The sequence below is a fragment of the Canis lupus genome, chromosome 13 (assembly GCF_048164855.1).
Source record: "Canis lupus baileyi chromosome 13, mCanLup2.hap1, whole genome shotgun sequence".
Classification (NCBI taxonomy): Eukaryota; Metazoa; Chordata; class Mammalia; order Carnivora; family Canidae; genus Canis; species Canis lupus.
The window spans coordinates 61,118,559-61,141,688 of NC_132850.1; the positions used below are offsets into that span (position 1 = coordinate 61,118,559).

Below are 23,130 nucleotides of genomic sequence, written 5' to 3' on the forward strand. Positions count from 1 at the left end.
TTCTTTTGCAAAGCATTTGATATAACCTGGCACTTGCTTTCTAAAGATTTTTTTTTTAATTTATCTGAGAGAGAACAGGCACAGGGGGAGGGGCAGACGGAGGGATAGACAACCTCTAACCTACTCCCCACTGAGTACGGAGGCCGACACAGGGCTTGATCCCACAACCCCAAGATCACAACAGAGCTGAAGCCAAGAGGCAGAGGTTCGAGACTGAGCCACCCCGGCACCCCACCCTGGCACTTGCTTCCTGTTTAGCTTCATCTAATATCTGTCTTAACTATAGTATTAATAGTTTTGCATTGTTAATTTAATTCCCAAAACTTCTCTGTAATGGGCATCCTATTATTACTTCCATTGCAGAGGAGGATGGGAAGTTGAGAAACCTGCCTATGGTTATCTTACTTTCTGGCAAAGCCAGCTATCTTCAGTTTGAGAATTATGCATCCTGTGTGCATTTAAATGTATTATTTTCTTGCATAGACTGTCCTCAACTCTTAATATCTCACTGGGAGGCATCTAGTCACCACTCATAACCAATTTCAAGTCCGTCCCTCCCTGGGAGGCATTTCCTAACAATCCAGGCAGACATCTCACTCCCTACTTTGAACCACAGAGGGCAGTGGAGGATGATGCTTAAAACCCCTGACTTGGACGGAACACTGATGTAAGACAGAAACCCAGCTCCACCAGGTAAAAACGGAGACCTTAGTTTATTTAACCTCTCGGAGCCTGAGTTTTCTCACTTGTGATGCTATGATAAGAACACCGATGTCATGATTTTCGGGAGGGTGAAATGAGGTTGGGTATACAGCAAAGCATGCAGCACAGCACCTGGCACCAATACGCAACCAGGAAATTCAGGCTGATTATTGTGGCCATTAATATACTTCATTTAGGTAAAAAACATATACCTTTACCAAACTTAGTTAATGGTAACCCAAGAAGAAAATTTCCCTAGGATCTCAGTAATCTGATAATCTATGTATTTGCTAAAATATTTACATTTATATCTTATACATTATTTAATTCACCACATTTCTGTCTCTGCTTTGACTGCTAATACTTTTGGAAGTGAATTACTGTCCCACGTGACTAGCATACAGGACCCATGGTGCGCATCCCCCTTATGTTTGCCTTATGGTTTTACTTTACTTACTTCTTTTTCCTACAACCTCCTTCCTTAACCACTGGCTCTACCTTTGGGCATGTATCTCTGCAAGCAGGCTCAAACCCTTTGTGCTACTGATTTGTGAAGGATATAACAGAAGAGGGCTGAGCTAGGTAACCTAAAAGGCTTTGTAGATTGACGTTTGAATGCCTCATCTGTCAAATCACAATAATGGAAAGAAAATAATGCCAATTCTTCAAGAGTGGATATGATAATTTATACTATTTTATATGGATAAAATTCTTTAGCTCGTTCAAATAAGAATGGCAGCTGAAAGGGGCTGAAGTATGTCTTATCTAATAAACGTGCAACGTGAAGATGCTCCAAGCCATTGAGACCCATATAGAAACTTCATTTAAAGCCACATATTTGTGTTCTGAAACTTTTGGGAATCATGAAATGAAACACGGCTACCTTGTATGCAATCAGCTTTCCAACAAAAATGTAAGGGGCAAGAAGCCTTATAAATGTTTGGAAAACTAACTAGAGAGCCAGGCCAACAGTAGTGGATGAGGGATTAAGAACCACTTCTGATCACTCTGTGACTTAAATGTAGACGGTGAGTTGAATCGCCAAGGTGAGGCTAAAAACGAAGTCTTTAAATTTTTATACCTCAGAAAGAATTTTAACCGGATCCAATGATCCTTACTATCCTTTCATTGGGATTTTCTTTTAAGTCAACCACGCAAGCAGTCCAGATATCTGAGGGACACTTTCACCCGTGATGTCAGTCTCTGAGCTCCCACGTGATGCTGTCCCAGCTTCTCAGAGAGTTGTGGAGTTATCCCAGTTACACGGAAGAACTTTTAAAACGGGGCCTTGACTCAAAAAGGGAGAAAATATATAATAGGTGGGTGATAGTAACCTTGGAAAATACTTTGTCTTTTTTAAGTGATTTAATTTCACAAACCATGAAAAAGCTGTTGATTGCAATCAATTTACATAGAAATTAGTCAGAATGCGTCAACATTGTTCCCGGAGCTTCAAAAATGTGACTGCTTGCAGCAAACACCCTCACATCTCCTGGAAATGCAGAGATAGGACATAAATGCTGTGGGATTATTTTAACTTTAACGCTTTAATACACACATTATCCTCAAGCCAAATTCTTCTACTGTAATGACACGATAGCTTATAAAAAATAGTCGTAGCTTGCGCATACAGAGGGTGTGTTTGACCCTGTGTATTATAAGAGATGATTATGAGTTAAGGTTTGCAACATTGGAAATGGTTTTCTAGAGTGGAGAAAACATGAAGTGGGTTGCCTTGACAACATGGGTTAGTTGCATCAAGAAATCCATGGCAATGCAAGACCTTCTGGTATTTGAAGATTGCAAACCATCCACCAAATTATGTTAAAAGAAAACTAATCTCACAGTAAGGCAGGGTTACCTGACCTGTGAAATACTAGTTCTCACTTTTTATCATGAACCTTGTTAAAAAACAGATGAAAAATCTAGGTGGGCAATACATTCAGGAAAAGCAGGACAAAAGCAGCAAGGACAAGTGTCTTATTCAAGAGCCTGCCCCTTCTTCTCTACACCACCACGCCCGCCAACGGAAGTCCAGGAGCTCCTGCATATTCTCGGAAAGCCCATCCTGCTAAGAAAAATGCATCTTGCCCTGACCCTGCTGACTTCCCCTGCAGCCTCCCACAAAGCTTCTCCAGGAGGAATATCACCTGCCATATTCCAGATTCTTAAATAATGAGCGTAATGCAGATTACCACAGCACAGCTAGTTAGTAGTTGAATAGAAAACAAAACCTGTTAACATCCGTGCCCTTTAGTCCAATTATCTTGGCAGGGCTGAGGAGAGATTTATCTGTAAACCGTCAGGCTTCCAAGACAAAGCCTGTTTTTAGAAAATCTACGTTATTGAACAAGCTTTTCCTTCCCCCACCAAGTACCACTTTGCGGCACTGTTCTAAGTACACAATTTTGATTCTCTGCTTCTAAAAAGTCACCATGAGGCAATTTTGAACGAGGAGTTTGGATTTTCCTTTCATAAATGAGTTTCTGTTTAGGGGTAAGCAGAGCTTTGCTTTTCTTTGGCATCAACTGCAATATGAGTCCTGTTTTCAGTTGGTTCCATGCTGTGATGCATCTGACATTAGCAGAGATGGGCCCTGAGTGAAGGGGACATACCAGGTGGCTGGGCTGCCCTTCCCTCTTGTGTTTCCTGGCTTTAAGATCATGGCAGGGAATTGGGACCTGGGAGACACTTATTAGAAGCAGAGGAACTGCCTCTGTAATAGCTAAGTTGAGAAGCACTGGCCCGAGCTCCCATGAGCTTGGATAGTGTAAGTGGGCAGGCAGGGACAGCTCCAACATAGGCCAGGCCAGGGGAACCTCGCACGATGTGCCACTGAGCATGAAGGCTAAGAACAAAGAAAGGCTTTGTTCCAAGTTGCATGCATTTTCTTTCTCCAGTGTAACCGACAGGAAGCCTAGTAGATAAGCCCATCACTTGCACTAAACAGTGTGATTTGTGAGGCTCTATGTCTCTTGGAGGCAAAACCCGATACTCCAAACCTATGAATAATTTAAAGGATGCGAGAGGATGCATGGACACATTGCTTCCATGTGTATCTTTAGAAGTGACAACTGTACAGACACAGCATCAGCAATGGCTCACTGACTAGATACCAGGTGGAAAACTGAGCGTATTACTTGGGAAGTGTGCCAAAGACGTAGGCATGGACAGCCTCTGACTCAATCCCAAAGATCAGGCTTTCTCAATCAAAATGAGAATATCAAGAATCCAAGCAAATGCTAAGCTGCAACTGCCTTCTTAGCCACGTCCTTTAACCTTATCGATTGACAAGGAAATCTCTAACCTTCCATGTAAACACTTAAGGAACCCCAGGAAAACAGGAATTTTACCCAAGAAGACGGAACTCATCTTTCTCTGGTAATTCCATTTTTCATGATAAGGCCATCTGGCCTTTGATTCACTTAGTGTGATCACACATGGGTCAGTCTCACATGGCAATTTGGGTGACATATGTGAGTCTATCTTCTGGTTGCACTGAAGAAAACCTCTCTATTTTAGAGAATCAAGGAAGACATATCTAAATAAAACCTGCAGTTGGTGAAAAGCAACAAACACTGCACAGAAGGAAATCTTCCATTCTGGTCCTTATTTTACACAAATGTGTAATTTTGAGTAAGATGCTTAATAATCTTTGGGTCTTGTGCTTTCTTCCTTATAAAATAAAATGTTACGTTTGGTGGTTGCCAATCTTTCTTCTGTAGAGGCCAAAGATTTTTTATGGTTTCAGAAACTATCAGAGGTTAAAGGGAAATGAAGAACAGGAAGGTGTCTAGGCCCCCCCCTTTATTCCTTTTCTCACTGGCTTTTACCTTTTTTGTTATTTGGTCTTTTATCTAACATTTTAAAATTAACTTTTTCAATTTTTTACAGTTTTCCCTAATGTTCACACCTTATTACCATGACACATTTGTCAAACAAAGAAACCAACATTAGGTACATTAATTTTAACTAAACTCCAGACTTTATTAGGATTTTACCAGTTTGCCCACTATTTCCTTTTAAATTTTAGTTAGAAATTGTTCCCTGATGAACATTCTGAACCTTTTTTTTTTTTTTTTAAGATTCTACTTATTGATTCATGAGAGACATAGACAGAGAGGCAGAGACACAGGCAGAGGGAGAAGGAGGCTTCTCGCGGGGAGGCTGATGCAGGACTCCATCCCTAGATCCGGGATCACGCCCTGAGCTGAAAGCAGACACTCAACCGCTGAGCCCCCCAGGTATCCCTGAGCCCCCCAGGTATCCCTGAGCCCCCCAGGTATCCCTGAGACTATCTTTCAAAGAGTTTTTGAAAATACGGGAGATATATAAAAGACAATCCAACCTACTTGGGACTTTCTTTCTGATACCATCAGAATGATCAAAAGTTCTGAGTTAGGAATAATTTTCTCCTTATATGAGTACACGCTAAAGGAGCATGGTTCTAATTGGCATCACCTGGGAGCTGGTGAGGACTACAAAATTCATGCCCCACCTGAGGCCTACTGAGTCATCAAAACTTGATTCATATTTTGAGATTTATTTCCATAAATAAGGAAATGTTCATTTTAAAGACTACACAGAATTTCGTTTTACGACAATCTCCCGCTCTACGCATCTGCACCCTACTTTACCGTCATCTAGAGACAGTCACTGAAAAAAAAATATGCTGGGTGATGCTTCTGGTACTTACCGCCATCATTTTATGTAATACGCTTCTGCTGCTATTGACAACTCATGTGCTACTGCACATCATCTTTTGATGTGTTATTATTATTATTGGTGACTGAATGCTGCCCAGAGCCCTCCTCAGTCACATTCATACTCCTAGGGTATCTGTATGGCTATTTTGGTTATATCAATATAAGAAATCATATTATATCTATGGAAAATTGGTGTTCATTAAGATGTCAAGTATTACCCTAGAGGAGTGTTTTTCAATGGGTCATCAGTGGGTTCTTTCAAGGGACCATTTCAAGTGTCAAAACTATTGAAGAATAATTCTTAATGGTTTGTGAAAGGTCAGATTTTTCCAGAAGGTACATGATGTATGATATCACAACAGACTGAATGCAGCAGATATGGGATTTCAGTTGTCTTCTATTAGGCTAGACATTTGATAGCTCTACAAAATGAAAACCAACGCGACTCTTCTCATTAAACATTTTTGTGTTTTGGAAAATATAATTTTTCATAAAAATAGTCGTATCTTAACCTTAACACACAAATGTTTCTTGTTACTTTTAAATGATTTCATAAGTACATAGGAAACATTTCTCAGTTTCAGTTTCTAATATGGTAAATATTGATGAGTATAACCCACAGAAGCCAAAGCTGTTTGGTGTCTTCAATCATTTGTAGGGGGGTAAAAGAGTCTTGAGGCCAAAGAGTTTGAGGATTGCTGCTCTAGAGTAAGAATTCACTTAATCAGTACATTTCTGTTGCATTTTTTTAAAATTTTTACTTATTTATGATAGTCACACACACAGAGAGAGAGAGAGAGAGAGAGAGAGAGGCAGAGACACAGGCAGAGGGAGAAGCAGGCTCCATGCACCGGGAGCCCGATGTGGGATCGATCCCGGGTCTCCAGGATCGCGCCCTGGGCCAAAGGCAGGCGCTAAACCACTGCGCCACCCAGGGCTCCCATTTCTGTTGCATTTTAAAGATAACTCCCTTTCAACTCTCTGCTTAGGATGTACCTACCTTCTTGTTTTATATTCTTCATTACATCCATCCAAAGCCCTTCAATTTTATTTCTCAAGCAAATCAGATATACTATCAAATTGATTTTTTTCTGGGGACCTCTAACCGTGAAACTTCTGTTTTATTCTTCATTCTGAGCTAGTAACTGTCTTGGTCTCCTTTTCCCCCCTCCCACTCTCTTCCTCTGAACCATTCCCAGGGGTGATTGCTTTCAAGTAACTTAGAAATGCTTGGTGCACAACTTTTGTCCTGGAAGTTCCTTTGCTCCCCTGCTATGTTGCTTCCTGTGCTTCTCTAACCCTCATGTTTTTCTGTATCGAGTCCCTTATTTTGCTCAAGCACCTCCTTGAAAAGTTACCTAAGAGGGTATGGGATGCGAATTTTGAGAATCCTTGCATTGCCTGAAAATCTTTATTCTATTTTTATGTTTTATAGGTATTTTTGCTTAGTATTGAGGTTGTGGTTGAATATTTCTTTAGAATATTCAAATTCTTACTGCACCATCTCTCAAACATGTTGAGAAAACCACCATGATTACAATGGAATTCATAAGAAGCACTTTGAAAGCTTCTAGAATTTGCCATTTTTTAAAAAAAAACTCTTTGTATTCTTTAGTTAAGTCTTTATTCATTTGTGCTGGATAATCATGTCTTTATTTTTTGAGAAGCTCTCTTGTATTATTTCTTTGATAATTTTCTTTGCCTTATTCTTTATTCTAAGTATCTGGGCATTTTCTTAATCTAATTCTGGACTACTTTTATTAAGACTTAAAAAAATTGTTTTACTCCTTTTTGCCCTTTTATTTTAGTTTCTGAAATATTCGCACATCTTGCTTTTTCAAGTATTTCACTGAATACTTTTTATTAGGTACTTGACTTCTAAGGGTTTTTTTTTTTTTAAGGGATTTCTTAAAATCTACTTTTTTCATTTTTTCTAAATTGATGGGAGCTTGAAACATAAATATGCAATTTAACCAATTAAGCTTTCTTTGTCAAGTTCTAATACCAATACTATGGCAATTTCCTAAAGAATACTAAAACCTCACTCTTTCCCTCCTCACTAGAAGTGTTTAAATATCACTTGGGTTGTATGTTATAAGTTTCCAGCCCTGAAATCTTCCCATTTCCACAAAAATCTAAACGTTTTAAAGGCCATAAATGATGGCCCATGAAGAGCAAGACTTGTTCATTTGTCATGACTTTGGTTGGGGTGTCTCTTTGTTTCTGTTTTTGTTTTTTTTTTTAGATTTGATTGATCGACTGATTGATTGCACGAGTGGGGGGAGGAGAAGAGGGACAGGGAGAGAGAATCTGAAGCAGACTGCGTGCTGAACGTGGAGCCCCATGCGGGCTCAAACCCATGACCCCAAGATCATGACTTGAGCCGAACTCAAGAGTCAGATGGTTAACTGACTGAGCCACCCCAACACCCCAGTTGGGGTGTCTCTTTGAACTAAACTCAAGGGGGTAAACTGGGAGCTTAATTTCTGCTATTTCCTCAAAGCCACAGGATCACTGTCTGTGATTCAGAAATCTGGGTGAAGAGCTACTCAAAGGGAAGACAGAAGATGTGGGCTATGAGAAAAGGTGGTGGGGGTATTATTTTTTGTACAGATTAATCCTTAAGCTTGGCCCTTTTCACTTAAGTCTCCCCATTAAAAGTGTTTGGAAATACCTTCCTCATGATCAGGCTATTGGATCACAGACCTTCCTCAGGAGCTGTGTGGCTGAGTCAGAAAGACCGAGGATCACGTCAGCCAGCCCCTCGTAGCCAGGACACCTTCAGGAAGAGATAATGATCTAGGCTGTGGGATCATTTTCTCCAGCTGAGGCTTACAGTTGCACAGACTGGTCTACGGATGTCACCGGGAATAGTGGTTTAAGGAAGATGGGGGCACCAGTTTGAGGTTGTTCAGGGCCAGAAGGCTTAGGTGAATCAGGTACATAGGCTTTGGGATTCCAGGAACTACAGGACATGTATCTGCAGCAGCTGTGGGTTGGAGGCCTTCCCCCCAGTCACTGAAATGGCACGGTTTGGTGCCCTTGGCTACAGCAGTTGCTGGGTTTTACTGCTGCTGCTTCCATCTGACATCGCGGTTCTTGCGCTGACCATTACTACTTGGCTTGTCAAGATTGAGGGTTGAAGTCACATACCCAACCTGTGTACACGGTCCTTTGGAACACATGTCCCAAAACTCTAAGCTGTTCCAGCGTAGACAGTGTGTATCCAAAAAGCAACTTTGGCTTTGCTGACATGAGATGGTTCTATCCTATTTCTATGAGTCCCATAGTTCAGTCAGCTGGGGCTCTCCTGAGTCGCACTGCACTGTCTCAGTTTACTCGGCAAACTGTTAGCCTTTTTACTCTTTCATAATTTTGAATTCCAAATAAAATTGCATTAAAAAAGGAGGTCTACTGCTTTATACAGTTTCAAAGACTAGTTGTAATCTCAAAAGATATTTTTAACTTGGAAATTCTGGGACCATAGAAAATATGGTGAAGTTGAAAATAAAGTCATTTAAAATTTAGGGCCCCTGGGTGGCTCAGTCAGTTAAGCATCTGCCCTTGGCTCAGGTCATGGTCTCAGGGTCCTGGATGGAGCCCCACATGCAGCATGTGGCAGGCTCCCTGCTCAGCAGGGAGTCTGCTTTCCCCTCTTCCTCAGCCACTCCCCCTGCTTGTTCTCTCTTTTTCATTAACAAATGAAAATATTGTTTAAAAAAAATAGGGATCCCTGGGTGACTCAGTGGTTAAGTGTCTGCCTTTGGCCCAGGGTGTGATCCTGGAGTCCCGGGATGGAGTCCCACGTTAGGCTCCCTGCATGGAGCCTGCTTCTCTCTCTGCCTGTGTCTCTGCCTCTCTCTCTTTCTGTGTTTCTCATGAATAAATAAAATCTAAAAATCAATCAATCAATCAAAATAAAAAAATAAAATTTACATTTAGGGATAGTTAACATTTATTCTCATCATGTTGCAGACACACTGCTAAATGCTTTCCACGTACCATCTTAGTCAGACCTCGTAACAACCACGCGTGGGGGGACCTGTTTTTCTTATCTCCACTTAGCACAAGAGGAGACGCAGGCATGGAAAAATTCAGTCACTTGCTACAATGACCACGATCGAGGACCCAGACCCTGGCAGGCTGGCTCCAGAGCTCAAGTTCTGGATCAGCACATTAGTCAGACAGTGTAAATAGAAATAACTGAACTACTGGATTATTTTGTATAAGAAGTCTTTGAAAGAAATATTTCTTTTTTTTAAAGCATTGTTGTTATTTTTAAAGATTTTAATTATTTGACAGGGAGAGAGAAAGCACAAGCTGGAGGAGCAGTAGGCAGAGGGAAAGGGAGAAAGGTGCTCCCTGCTAAGCAGAGAGCCCGACATGGGGCTCGATCCCAGGGCCCTGAGATCGTGACCTGAGCCGAAGGCAGACACTTAACCGCCTGAGCCACCCAGGCACCCCTAAAAGAAATATTTCAACGAACCTGTACAAGTGATTAATTACCATATCTGCTGTTCATATGCAAATGGCCTCCTGGTACACGGAGCACAACCCTTTAGGAGGTAAGCGCAAAATAAATTTTGTTCAAATATGCCAGGCCCGGCTGATTGTTTTAACATTTTTTATGAACTCCTGAAAAAGCTTTGGTATGCTGATGTTTCCTGTCTTAATTTTGCTTACTTTATTAATCTGCTTGGCAAATTCCTTATAGATAGACTTGCAAACTTACACCAGCCTGACTCTTACCCGATGGCCATCCATTCGAAATGACTGGACTACAAACCAACACATGTACCCCTAATAATTCAATGCCTGCTAAATGCCTTGTTGAAAACGTGCATGCTGCTCTTGTGTTGGCCTCAAAGTGAATTCAATCCTAACTAATTATTTAGGAAGACTGGAAAGGTGAACTTGGCACCGTGTGGATAACGGAGAGCCGGGGGAGATAACATCACTTTGTAGGAATTCACCGTCTACGAAGTACTTTTACTTCCACCATTTTACTCCTCAGTATAATCCTGAAAAGTTGGCAAAGAAGGTATGATTGCCCTCCTTCCACCTTCCATTTTCCCAATAGATCCTATTTCAGGACACAAGACTCCCCTAAAGCCACCGAGCGACTTCGCTGGGGGTTTGACTGCAGCCGCTCCCTACAGGCAATCTAGGCCCTCCCCATTGCGCGATGGGCATTTCTGTGCAGCAGAGATCACAAACTCTTGGTCTGTGGGCTGATCCCGGACCTGCTTTGCTTTGCCTGAATAGTTTTCAGGTTCGAATCAGTTATTGCCATGCTTTAAAATTTAGAAGAGATACATTAAATCTGGAATTTGGACTTCATCTGATGAAGTAGTTGATTTGGCAACAAGCCACTAGAGATGAGTAGTTACTACTTCGTTTAGGGTAAGCGCATCTATTCAGAAGGCCACAGGCTTCACTGTGCCTCATCTTACCCCCTGGACGGCCCTTGTTTGCCATTTATCATCATAAAATCCGACGGCTTCCTTCCTGTAGATAGCCTGTTTCCTGATACAGAGGAAATTATCTGTGGGACTGAGCGGCCTTCCAGAGACACTTGGCAATTCTCAGCCAGTGTGGACAGGCTTGTCTTCACGTATCTTCCTAGCTCTGATTCCTGACATCCGCTTGGCAACCCTCTCATCTTAATTTTCTTTATTAAACGGTTCCCCTGATGGGCCAGTGGGACAGTGGTGAAATTAAGAGTTTTTTCACCTAGAAAGAATTGTCTCCCATACCATTTTGAGGTCTACTTCAAAATATTACAAGTAACTCATTTTCAAACTCCTCGCCTTCATCCTTACCCCCCAAGAATGTATATATTCTCCAAGATCCAAACGTTTTGCTTGTTCATCACTATAATCTTGGTGTCAGGGACGGTGACAGGCACATCACAGGGACTCAGTACATAAATAGCTGGCGACTGAACGAATGAAGTGGGAGAAGTGAATCGGAACTGGGCATTACTGGAACCTCTCTGTGTGGTCCTCCCGACACGGCTGGCCATTGGGATGATCTTATATATAAAGAGCCCAACGGAAGATTATCAATGTCTCTTCCTAGACGCTGAAAAGATCCAGCTTAAACATTTGTTAGCTTTGTTTACCGATAAAAATACTCCATTGCAATTTCACTTCTGTGTTGAACTAGCTCTGCATTTACAGAAACCCTAGCTTTCAAGAAAATATAGTTATCCTTTCTTAGACCCGACTAAGCTAATTTGCTTAGACCTGCAATCACCTGGTTTTCTATACTGTGCCAAGGAGAAAAGGGCTTTCGGCCCAGCCTGTCTCTTTTCTTAGGGTCAGAAATGCTCCATGTATTTCATTTCCTGTTTACAGCTTTAGAAAAAAAAATACTTTGTATATTGAAAAAAAAAAAAAAGAAATGCTCCATGTACATCTCAGGGCTTCAGAACAGCTTTGCTGCCAAGCATCACCTGGATCTAATTTACTTTAACCTTTAACCACCTGCTTACAGCTCATAAGAGAGAACGAAGGGTGGCCTTCGTCCAGCTTCTGCTCACCTCTCAGGACGCCTCCTCTTCCTCAGCTGTCCTCCGACTCCTTTCTCCTGTTTCTTTCCTCCTCTTTCTCCCTTTCTCCTCCCCCGCCCACCTTTCATCATGCCTTTTCATGGTTTTCTTTTTCAAATGTACAATCTATCGTGTTTTCTCACCATGATTTGCTCTGAAGGGTAATAAGCAAGATCAAGGCAGCGCATATGTGACCCCTCTTAGGACGCGGACCTTGGACTTCGTGTGACTCAGCACCGAGTGCTGTGCGACTGTCAGATGGGCAGTTAGTTAGGCTTTAGGGGGCCTGGCGGCCGGCCAACGGGTGGTCACGGCCAGCTATGGGGAAGGCTGGGGATCGGTCCTGGCAACCCTCCAAAAACAAAGCCACAAGAAGCCAGATCAAACCAGACAGATTCAAGACAAAGAAGACCGGAGACTCTGGCCAAGCGAGGGAGAAAGGGCATGAAGCCCTGCTCCCAAGACGCCTCCTCCCCAGGCAATAACCATTCCCCGCCCAGTTGACATCTGTCACTAAGAGAGACCCTAAACCTGGAGTGAAGCTCCGCCTTGAGCTCACCCACTCTCGCATCTCCAGAGCCTTCTTTAAGAAACATCGTGTGTCTGGTCTCTCCTTGAATTCTTTACAGCGATGAGACCGAGAGCCTCCAGGGAAACGCGGGGCTGGGCAGGGCAGAGGAGGCCGCAGGGCCTCGGGGTCTCCCCAGGCCACCGGGCAACATCAGCTGAGCTGCTGTGGATGTGACGAATTCTCTCTACATCTCTTTGACTTTTTCCTTCTGAATGCTTACATTTCATTTAAATATGAAGTTTCTTTCTTTCCTTTTAAATAAGTTGATTTCTCACTTTGTTTTTCACGAAACCACAGAATTTTAGGTTAAAAGAAACTTAAGAGATAAACTCGTCCAGTCCTCGTCCTGCAGATGGAGAAACTGAGGCAAGGCTCAGCAGCAGAATCAAAATTAAAAATTAAAATCTCACCTTCTGATTCTTACTTAGCCCAGCGCTATTTTTTCCCACTGTTTTGAACTGTTCGTTCTTTCTAACTTAGCTATTTTCCTTTTATTTCAATGAAAAAAGGGAATTTCAAAGTATTTATTATCCCTGGATTTTTGGGTTTTCTGTGTTTTGGATTTTCTGTTAGGGTTCACTCTCTCTCTCTCTCTTTTTTTTCTTTGCTTCATGTTTCCCTGTGGAGGGACCTCGGTTAGAATAACAAAGCTTGCCTGTCTCTGCTCATCAGTTACTTCTCTACCAGAGGAAATGGGAAAAAGAACTGAGTATGGACTGCCCAGCCCCTCTGCCTCCCTTCCGGCTATGCCCACCCCCACCGTTTCTAATATTCCATGCGGTACATTTCCCAGGGCAGGCTCTGCTATCCCCGTGGCTGCTGGGGAAGTTGGCCTAATTCGGGGTGAAACATTCATATGCAAGATAATAGCACGAGGTTGATGAAGCAGTGGGTGGCTTCAAAGCTAAAAGAAGAGGAGTTACTTGACGGTAGAGAAAAATAGAGAATTGGAAGGCAGCTGGCTTGTGAGAGATGAGGTCTCTTTGGAGTGAAATCTGTCAGACATCTATCTTATTAAATGTTGATAATATCGCACAAGCATGTTGAGGCCTGGACCACAGGGCCAGACACCATCATCCCGGGTAGATCATGTCAAAGTCTTCCTCATTTTTCTCTCACTTGTCAATGTGAAGGGAGAGCAACTTGATTTGGCCTAAAATAATCTGCTTTTGAAAAAAAAAAAAAGTCTATATTTCCTTGTGCCTTAATTCCAAAAAAATCAACCAAAAGTCTACGAGAAAATTTTTCTTATTTTATGCCAGGATTTGAGAAACTGGATAAATGAATTAAGAAATAATCCCAGCTGAGAGAGAGAGAAATCTTTAGCTGGAGGAAAATTTAAATATGGAAGTAATTTAAAACTCAATTGTTATGCCATCTTAAGAAAACTTAAAACGAAACACAAATATAGCTTTTTTTTTTTCTCATTAAAAAAAACCTTAGTCATAAGATGATGCTTTGGGGAATCTTTACTTGTAACTGTGTGTGTGTGTGTGCGTGTGTGCGTGTGCACATAGACATGCATATGCTTCTGCACATTCTAATTGGATGCTCTTATGATTTCCATATGGATCATTGTAATATTGATTCCCTCATTTCAACCACAGTTTATATTTCAAATATCAAAATACAGAGTATATAAGAAGAAGTTCCATTTCATGTGTCCCTTGTCCTTGTCAGATAAAAAGGTATTTCCACAAGGATGGAACTGTATCCTCTTTAAAGACTCCAATATCAAATGTAATGAAAGTTAAGTGTTTCTTTTCATATCTGGAATGGCAACACAAGGTGACATTCTTAACCAAGCAAGGGAGGTTATGTTCTTCAAGCAATAACTTTCAAAGAGAGAAACAGAACTGAAGGAAGATATAATTGGAACTTCTGATAAGGAAGTGCTAAGGAGAAATGTTCCAGCCAGCAACGATTATTCGGGAGATGGTTAAGGCTCCTGTGCGACACCCTCTGTCAAATCTTGTTCTGTAGTCCCAGTTTTCTGTGCCCAGCGTCCTGGGTCTCCAATGGCTCCGTAGCACCTGCTTGACTTGCCTAGGTTACGTGAAGCACGGAGAGCAAGGGGAGAGCCATTCCACTACGTATTTGCAGAGACTCACAAACAGAAATCCTTTAATATGGACAGTCTCACGGGTAAAGACCAAACATCTGATGGTTTGCTCTCTTTGAACTACCTTTACCAGTCCCTCTGCACTTACAGAAAATTCTTGATCCCCACACCGCCATCCATGGACTGCCAGGCCTTTCAAATTTATTACAAAATAGTGTAAGTAATTCATCCTTTCCCGTCCTTCCTGCAGTGGAGGCACTCTGGGAGCGGGGTTGTTGTGGTGGTTGTTTCCTATCTGGTTCACTGCTGGGCACAGCTGGCCCATTGTAGATAATACAGTGAGTTGAGTGAACGAGTGAACTGGTCACGACTGGAGCATTCTTAGAACAATGATGCAGAACACAGTTCGTTACGGGCTGGAGTTCAGATCCGCCTAGAGGGAGGGCTGTGCTTATGGATGGAAGTTCACAAACCAATAAGCTTTTCTGCTCCCTAGGGAAGAATATTTCCATTTTGAACAAACTATTCTATAATAAGGATCCCGGCCCATTAGTCTTCTTGTTTTTTAAATTGTTAAGACTAACCAGGGACACCTGGGTGGCTCACAGTTGAGGGTCTGCCTTTGGCCCAGGGCGTGACCCCGGGGTCCCGGGATCGAGTCCCGCATCGGGCTCCCTGCATGGAGCCTGCTTCTCCCTCTGCCTGTGTCTCTGCCTCTCTCTCTCTCTCTCTCTGTGTGTCTCTCATGAATAAATAAGATCTTAAAAGAAGACTAATCAACTACTAGTATTTTATCAAAAGGCAAAAGGATGAGGCCACAGGAGAAATCTCAAGTATCTATTAGAAAAAAAAAAGCACGAGACCCTTGTACTTCCCATCTCCTAATCGTCTGACATAAGACATGCTGGCACTGCTCTCTACTTCCATTTAATATTATTTTGATTGGAATACCGACTGTAATTCTGAGGGCCTGGTAGAGGCCACTTGAGGCAACGGGCTCGAGCAGAGAAGGGCCCCCAGTGACTGCCCAGCTGATGCCAGCTGCTCGGTAAGCAATTGCCACTGAAAGAGCCCTCGACCCTGGCTGGCCAGCGACAAGCAGCACAGTCCCTGGGATTAACCAAAAAGAGAAAATTTCCTGCATCCCCACAGTCCCTCGCTGTGCCCCATAACTGTGCCCCCCATGGCCTCCCAGCCTCTCCTCTCCGGGCCCTGCGCCCTCGCAGTGTATTCAGTAGACGTCTCTCTCCTGCTCTGCCTCCGTGGATCCCTTGGCCACCTGCCCTGCTGTCCCCATGGGGGGGGCACAGTTTCTTGCCATGTGCTACAGCAAGAAAACAAATACAACACACACACACACACGCACACACACACACACACACACAAACCAAACCAAAGGATTTTAGTCGAAAAGCTAATGCTCCAATTGAGCTGAAATGCTTTCCTTTTAATGATATTTCTATTATTTTGTGGCTCACTTACCCCTTCCCGTCCCACGGTTACCAGCTAAGTAGCCTGTTGGGCTCTTCTTCTCATTGAAAGAAGCAGTGAGAAGTAGGGGAAGTGTTGGCTGCAGACACCACCACCACCGGATAGAGAAACTTGCGAAAAGCTTACTAGGTTTATTAGGAAAGTGTGATGTTTGAAAACAAAGTAATTTTCTGCGAGTGTCGGGAATCACAGAGACTGCACTCGGGGCTCGTGTTATCCTGGAACCGAAACACAGCAAGAGGACAGAGCTAACATGCATCGCAGATGACGAGTGTGGATATTTTTCGCAGGTATGGAGAAAGCTGTATCTAGCCTCACACGAGGGCAGGGATTTTCATCGCCTCCAAGCTTACAGATTTCTGAAGAAATGAAACAGTACAGCTACTCCCCTCAGACTAGGCTCTGATGATAGGAAAATAGCCTGGAGACATCAACACTGTATTTGCTGAGGGCTTTTTTTTTTTTTTTTTTTTTAAATCATGCAATTCCAAATAAAACTGAGAATTAAGAAGGATGCCAAAGAGAGGACCAAGCATTCTGGAGTGATGCCAAAATGCTCGTCCTCCCTACAAACTCTTGCCAATGATCAAGAGAGGATGTTGCAGAAGTTCATCTAGAACCGGGCCTTTCATAGATTCTATTTTGTAACTCTTCATTTTTTTTTTAAATAAAATTTAAATGAGAGACGCAGAGAGAGAGGCAGAGATACAGGCAGAGGGAGAAGCAGGCTCCCTGCAGGGAGGACTCGATCCCAGGACCCCAGGATCACCTCCTGGGCCCAAGGCAGATGCTCCACCGCTGAGCCACCTGGGCATCCCATAACTCTTGATTTTTGTTGTTGTTGATTGAAGCAGAAAAGCAGTAGCTATGTCAAATATTGAGCGAGGGCCACCGAACGAACAGAGACCCGGCCGCAGATTCTGACAGCGGGAAGGATGAAAACAACAAAATCCGATAAAAGGGGCAAGAGAGCAGATTTGCCACCCGGAAATACGCCTCTTTGCATACTGATTATTTTGACTTGCTTATTTTAAAAACACAGCAGTCCTGGAAAAGCTCTAAAAAATCCAACAAGTTACTCTCTTGTAAGAGGCACTTACATTTAGGAGAACCTCCACCTGTAGGGATGTCTCCGTGCCCTCTCCAGGGCCCCTCCCAGTGCAGAGGCAACTACTTAAATCTACTTAACACCCTTGCCCTTGCCCAGTACTGCTTTTCCTGGCAACCTCCCTGGCTGGCCTCCTTGCCCCAGGAGACTTCTTTTGTCTTTAGCTGAAGATGGTTTTTAAGGTGATGGCTTTGCCCATTTCAGCGAGTTACTTGGTTTTCCTGGGTCCGTCCCCTGCATACATGTAACATGTTTTCCTAGTGTTAATCTGTCTTCTACCGATTGAATCATCAGGCCGGCCAAAGGACCTAAAACGGAAGAGAGGAAAGCTTTTCTCTGCCCCTACCAAGGGCTTTCAAAACACAGCAGGTTGGCAGATGCAGAACGATGTGAATATTAATAAAAGAAAATCTTGTTTAAAAGCAGGCCAGAAGGGGGTGGGGGGGTAGTTCTCAGTCCCTACTACTACCGGCGTCAACTGCAGATCCAACAGGAAGAACAGAATCTTGCAAGTGAAACCACTTGGGCTACTTCAGATCTCAGCGGGAGGAAGACAGGTCTGGGCCCTCCCTTCCCACCCAAAGGAGCTCAGCCAATGAGAGACGGTCGCAAATCAGCCAACGAGAAGCCACCATAGTTTGAATTCCCAAGTTTACTCCAGTGGACTCTCTTCTTTATAATAACCTCCCAACTTGCCCCTTTCACCTGTAGAACAGCATTCCTCTCCTCAGTTCTCTGGACTGGTCTATGGTTTTGCCGTAGCTTGCTTGACCCAAACTGCGATTCTCTGCTATCCCGGCTGAAACTCATTTTTGCTGCTTAAATAACTGACACTCATATTTCTAAAGTCAACAAAGACAAGCAGTTTTCAATGCGTTTCAAGCTATCCAGCCAGTGAAGGTCTCCCAACTTGCAAAATGAGCGATGGGGACATAACGATGTAACTATTAAGAAAACACGTTGGGTTAAAACATCCATGTTTAAGAAGAAAGATTTTGGAAGAATTTTTATTTTAGAAAGATTTATTTTGAAAGATTTCCATTACGAGTGGTCTAAATAAGACCTGAAGTCTTGATGATAAAAGAGAGAGACTACGGCCACTTAGGGCAGGTGGCACGGCACAATGAGCACAAGCTCCAGCATCAGGGAGCCCCGGGGTGTGTGTTACTAAGCGAGTCTGATATTGTGTCTCATTTTCCTCATCTGTAAAATAAGCTTCCTGTGTAATGAAGATAAAAGTCAATCGACATATTCTAAATATCTGGCACATAGTAGAAATTCAGTATGTGGCAGTAGTGTTAGTTAAACTCCAAATTCTCCATAATGGAGAAGCATTTTGGATTTTCTTATGTACCGCGAGGCAGCATTATTCCAATGGGGTACCTAGAAGGCTCCAGCTAGGAATCTGACCACGTTCTCTGACCTGTGCAGTTTTAAGACCAAGACCTCCAGATTAGTGGAGAATCAAAAATGACCTTTGGGCAGTTGGCCTGCTATGGTAACTAGCACTGGCTCTTGTGAAAGAAAAATGTTCCATCAAATTAGGGGGAAAGGAAGGAATTAGCATAGTATTTGTCAAATACAGTTCTTTCTTTCTTTCTTTGTAAAAGATTTTATTTATCCATGAGAGACACAGAGATAAAGGCAGAGAGACAGGCAGAGGAAGAAGCAGGCTCCATGCAGGGAGCCCGACGTGGGACTCAATCCCCGAACTGGGATCATGCCCTGAGCCGAAGGCAGACACTCAACTGCTGAGCCACCCGGGCATCTCTCTCTCTCTTTCTCTCTCTCTCTCTTTTTAAGTAGATATTTCAAGTAATGCATTGGAAGTCATTATGGTGGAAATGCAGAAATATCAAAATGACTATTCCTTTTTATTTGGCGTAATAAATTCACACAGAACTTATGTTTTATGAACTTTCCAATATTCAACTGTTTTGATCTACAAAAATGACAGGTGCATACGGTTCCATCTAATCAGTACTAAAGCCAAGGTAATTGATTCACGGCCTCACTTAAAAATGCGACAGGGGACAAAAGGATGCATACGGTTGAATATTTTGTATCATGTATTTGTCACATAGTTTGCATAGGAGAAACTATATAAAGAAATAATTGAGGGGAGAACATAAAGCTGTCGGTACCACTTGCTGTCCTCATAAGCTCAGCTCCATAGCCAGCAGCCAGTCTCTCCCGTTCAGACTCAAATCTGAACCTCATGCAATTCTCCAGCTTCAGAACAGGAGAAGATTTTATTGTATCCATTTCCAAACTGCACTGCTTTGTATATTTTTATCTTTTTGACTTTTCCGGGCCCTGAGAATTATTTCTGACCTTGGGTCACTCATGGGGCTTTTATTGAGTGTTTTTATTTTTTTTTAAATTATTTATTTATTTGAGAGAGAGAGAGAGTGTGAGCAGGGAAGAAAGAGAGAGGCAGGCTCCCCACTGAGCAGCGAGCCCCACGAGGGGTTGGATCCCGGAACCGTGAGGCCAAGGCCGGTGCGTAACCTACTGAGCCACCCAGGCGCCCCTATGGAGTGTTAGAAAAGTAGGTGAGCTGCTGACTTGAAGATGATGCAAATTACTTTTTTTATTTTTTCAAAGAAGCCTTTGATTTTATTTAGACTTTAAAGATTTTTCTTCTAGAGACATTAGGATACTTTGATGAATTTACTAACTGGAGATTTTGGTGTCGTAATAGTAGCAATTAATGAAGTAAGGTTTTACTGATCTCTTTAGGGATTATTAAACCCTGAGGTTCGTCAGCCTATGAGGATTTGCACCTTTCCACTTTAAGAAGCCATTTCATCGAAACAGGATCTCCTGGCTCTATTGGCAAATGGTAGAAACTCAGAATCATTAGCTAAACTAATTGTTTCATTTGGTCTTTAGAACGTTATAAACTGTAATGGAATTACTGAGTCGAGAGCAATTAATGGGATGTGCTTCGTATATGCTCTAAGCAGGGCTATACCTGTTCTTCGTAAAGACCAATTAAAAACGATCAAAAGAAAACTGTTGATGAATCTTCGTGCCATCAAAATAAACCATCTCGAACACTTTACAAACGCCTCATATCTGTAGAGCTCACATCACTCCTGAACGTGCAGTCACTTCGGATGCTGCCGTTTAAACATTATGCCAATGCCCCATCGTTTTCAAGGAGAAAGTACGAGTTTGGAATACCTTTTCTAGGTTTTTAAAACATATAAATGATGGAGCCAGGGAAAGAATGGATGTTTCTCGTATCCAGGACTCACATGTTTGACCAGGAGTTGAAAATTCAGATCCCTGCACGACAGCAACAGAGGCATTCAGTCGGTACCACTGAATGGTACCGACTCTCCGGTATGGCAGAGTCGGGGATGGCACAGACTCTCCGGGGCGGGGACGAGGGAGGGCTGAGAAATGGGAGCACTGGAAAGCCAGTGGCCTTTTAGAGGCTCTAGCCACCACTCAGCTCCACGTAGCTCCCCCTTGGATGTTGTCTTACGGGAATGCGGTTCCAGGAGAGCCAGATACTGTGATTTTCAAACAAATACAGATAAGTGGAATTTTACATGAAATAGCTACACATCTAAACGTTGGCAACTGCTTCAAATTTTAAGCCCTGTGGGTCAAATAAAACACATCTATGGGCTGTCAGGAAGCAACCTCTGGATTAGGTTCGAACATCCTCTGTAGGTACCTAAATGCTATTAACAATGGTGCATGTTGAGATGCTGTCTTTCATCAATATTTATGACACAGGAAATGTTTTCTTAAAAAGAAAGCAGGGTATTTCATTAATCGATAGCTCGTAGGTGCCCGCTGGGTTGCCACAACATATTCATTATTAAGAAGATTTGAAAAGATAGAAGTATTCACTGCCTTTCTCTGGTTTATAAATAGGTTAGTTGAGAAGAAAGGGGTCTCGTAACGGGGTTGGAAATTATTGGGAACGGGATACTAAGAAAGGATCGTAGGTGTGTAGAAGGGATGATTCCACAGAAGCTGAAGGTAGACTCCGGCGTTTCAAGGTCCATATAGCATCGCGTACTGTTTATTATACAAGAATGGGGGTAGGGACAGAGAGTATGGAGAAGAGAAAATCTGAGTATTTTATGGTCCCAGATTGTTGCTCACAAGTTGAAATATTACTTTTGACAAAGTTGAAATGAGCATTTTATATAGACGGAAGTTGAAAAAAAAAAACCCAATGAGAAATATAAAGACGCTATGAAACTATTTGTAGTTCTCCGAGGGACAGGAAGACAAATTTACAGAATCAAAGAGCACAACGTGTCATTTAGCTACTCCAGACACCACGTAGCATCTGTTCAGTGGACGAAGCAAAGGGCAAAGGGCAAGGGTCCAGTTCTGTTTCTGGCATTGATTGCTCTGGGACCTGGAGGAACAGTGTCACCTTTTGTCACTCAAGTTACACCATATGCTAAGAAAAGACCATGCGTAGCCCAGAGGCCGTTCCAACATCAATTCTGACCTCCATAAACCATGTGCACACTTTAAAAATCAAGGCTGTGCAAAAAGCGAGGAATGCTATTCTCCATGATTTACAGAAGTAATGAAGACTTCCAATGGCCGGCAACCAACCAGATTCCTGCTGGAATATTCCTGTTTGCTTGACACCTCTCCTCATCCTGGAGCTCATCATGCTTATGTCTAAGCCATGTTCTTCTCATCCAATTTTTGCTTTGCATTTAATTTAAATGAAAAAGCAGCTCTAGGCAGAATCGTTATTTAAACTGCAGTCTCCGTACTCTCCTTTGGAAATGGAAGCATCCAGTATACGTAAGGCTGCACTTAGGTCGAAAGATAAGCTGCGCCGTAAAACCCGGGGCCCAGCTCTAAGGCACGGATTACATCAAGTTCCTGGTCTTCATTGTGTCCTTCACAAGTCGCCCTTTGCTAGCTTTGAGGGAGATGCTAACTATATTGGACTCATATTCTTTTTTTTTTTTTTAAGATTTTATTTATTTATTCATGAGAGACACAGAGGGAGAGAGAGGCAGAGACACAGGCAGGGGGAGAAGCAGGCTCCATGCAGGAACTCAGGGATGTGTGACTCGATCCCGGGACTCCAGGATCACGCCCTGGGCCGAAGGTGGCGTTAAACCGCTGAGCCACCCAGGGATCCCCTGGACTCATATTCTTACTTTCATGCTTTAGAGCAATGTAAGTAAGGAATTTGAAGATTAAGTTTGTAAATAAAAATATACTTTTCGGGGATCCTTTGGGGGGCGCAGCGGTTTGGTGCCTGCCTTCAGCCCAGGGCGCGATCCTGGAGACCCGGGATCAAGTCCCACGTCGGGCTTCCTGCATGGAGCCTGCTTCTCCCTCTGCCTGGGTCTCTGCCTCTCTCTCTCTCTCTCTAATGAATAAATAAAATCTTTAAAAAATACTTTACTTTCTCTTATAGCTCGATACACAAGACGGAAAATAACACTTGGTCTATCTACTCCAATTACGCGTGACCTATCACACCAAATTCCCAGATAGAGGCAAACCCAGCAGAGTTCACGTTATGGAAGAAGACGTTCTCTTTTATTACCTCATGTCCCGATTCTCAGGAAATTAGATGAGTTCATATTATTTAAAGTAAAATCCATTGGCCTAACCTTCCAGGGACTTGACCCCGGTCGGTCCAATGCTCTCACCATCCCCATCAATTCAATTACATCAAATTACAAGTATATTTGTGCTCTATACTATATAGAGATGCACACACCAGCACATACCCCCCCCCCACACACACCCTCTTTTTGATTTTGCAGAATGACATAACAATCAGGGGCCCTAGAACATAAAACAAGGATGAAGGATGGTTTGCAAGCACTCTGCTCTTCTGCATACTGAGCCCAACACGAGACCCCCCTCGCCCCGCCCAGAGAGAAGCACCCACCGAATGCGACCGGGGAAAGAAACAGGTGAGTA

General features: G+C 42.8%; 1 protein-coding gene and 1 long non-coding RNA gene across 4 annotated transcripts in view; one reads left to right on the forward strand and one right to left on the reverse strand.

Annotated features, from left to right (window-relative positions):
* MARCHF1 (membrane associated ring-CH-type finger 1) overlaps positions 1 to 23,130 on the reverse strand; it is a 797,228-nt gene that overhangs the window by 31,748 nt on the left and 742,350 nt on the right. The window lies entirely within an intron of this gene.
* LOC140603176 (uncharacterized) overlaps positions 1 to 23,130 on the forward strand; it is a 37,789-nt gene that overhangs the window by 6,114 nt on the left and 8,545 nt on the right. Inside the window, exon 2 of the long non-coding RNA XR_012006235.1 lies at positions 22,971 to 23,123. This is a non-coding gene — a long non-coding RNA (uncharacterized lncRNA). The remainder of the gene's footprint in view (positions 1 to 22,970; positions 23,124 to 23,130) is intronic.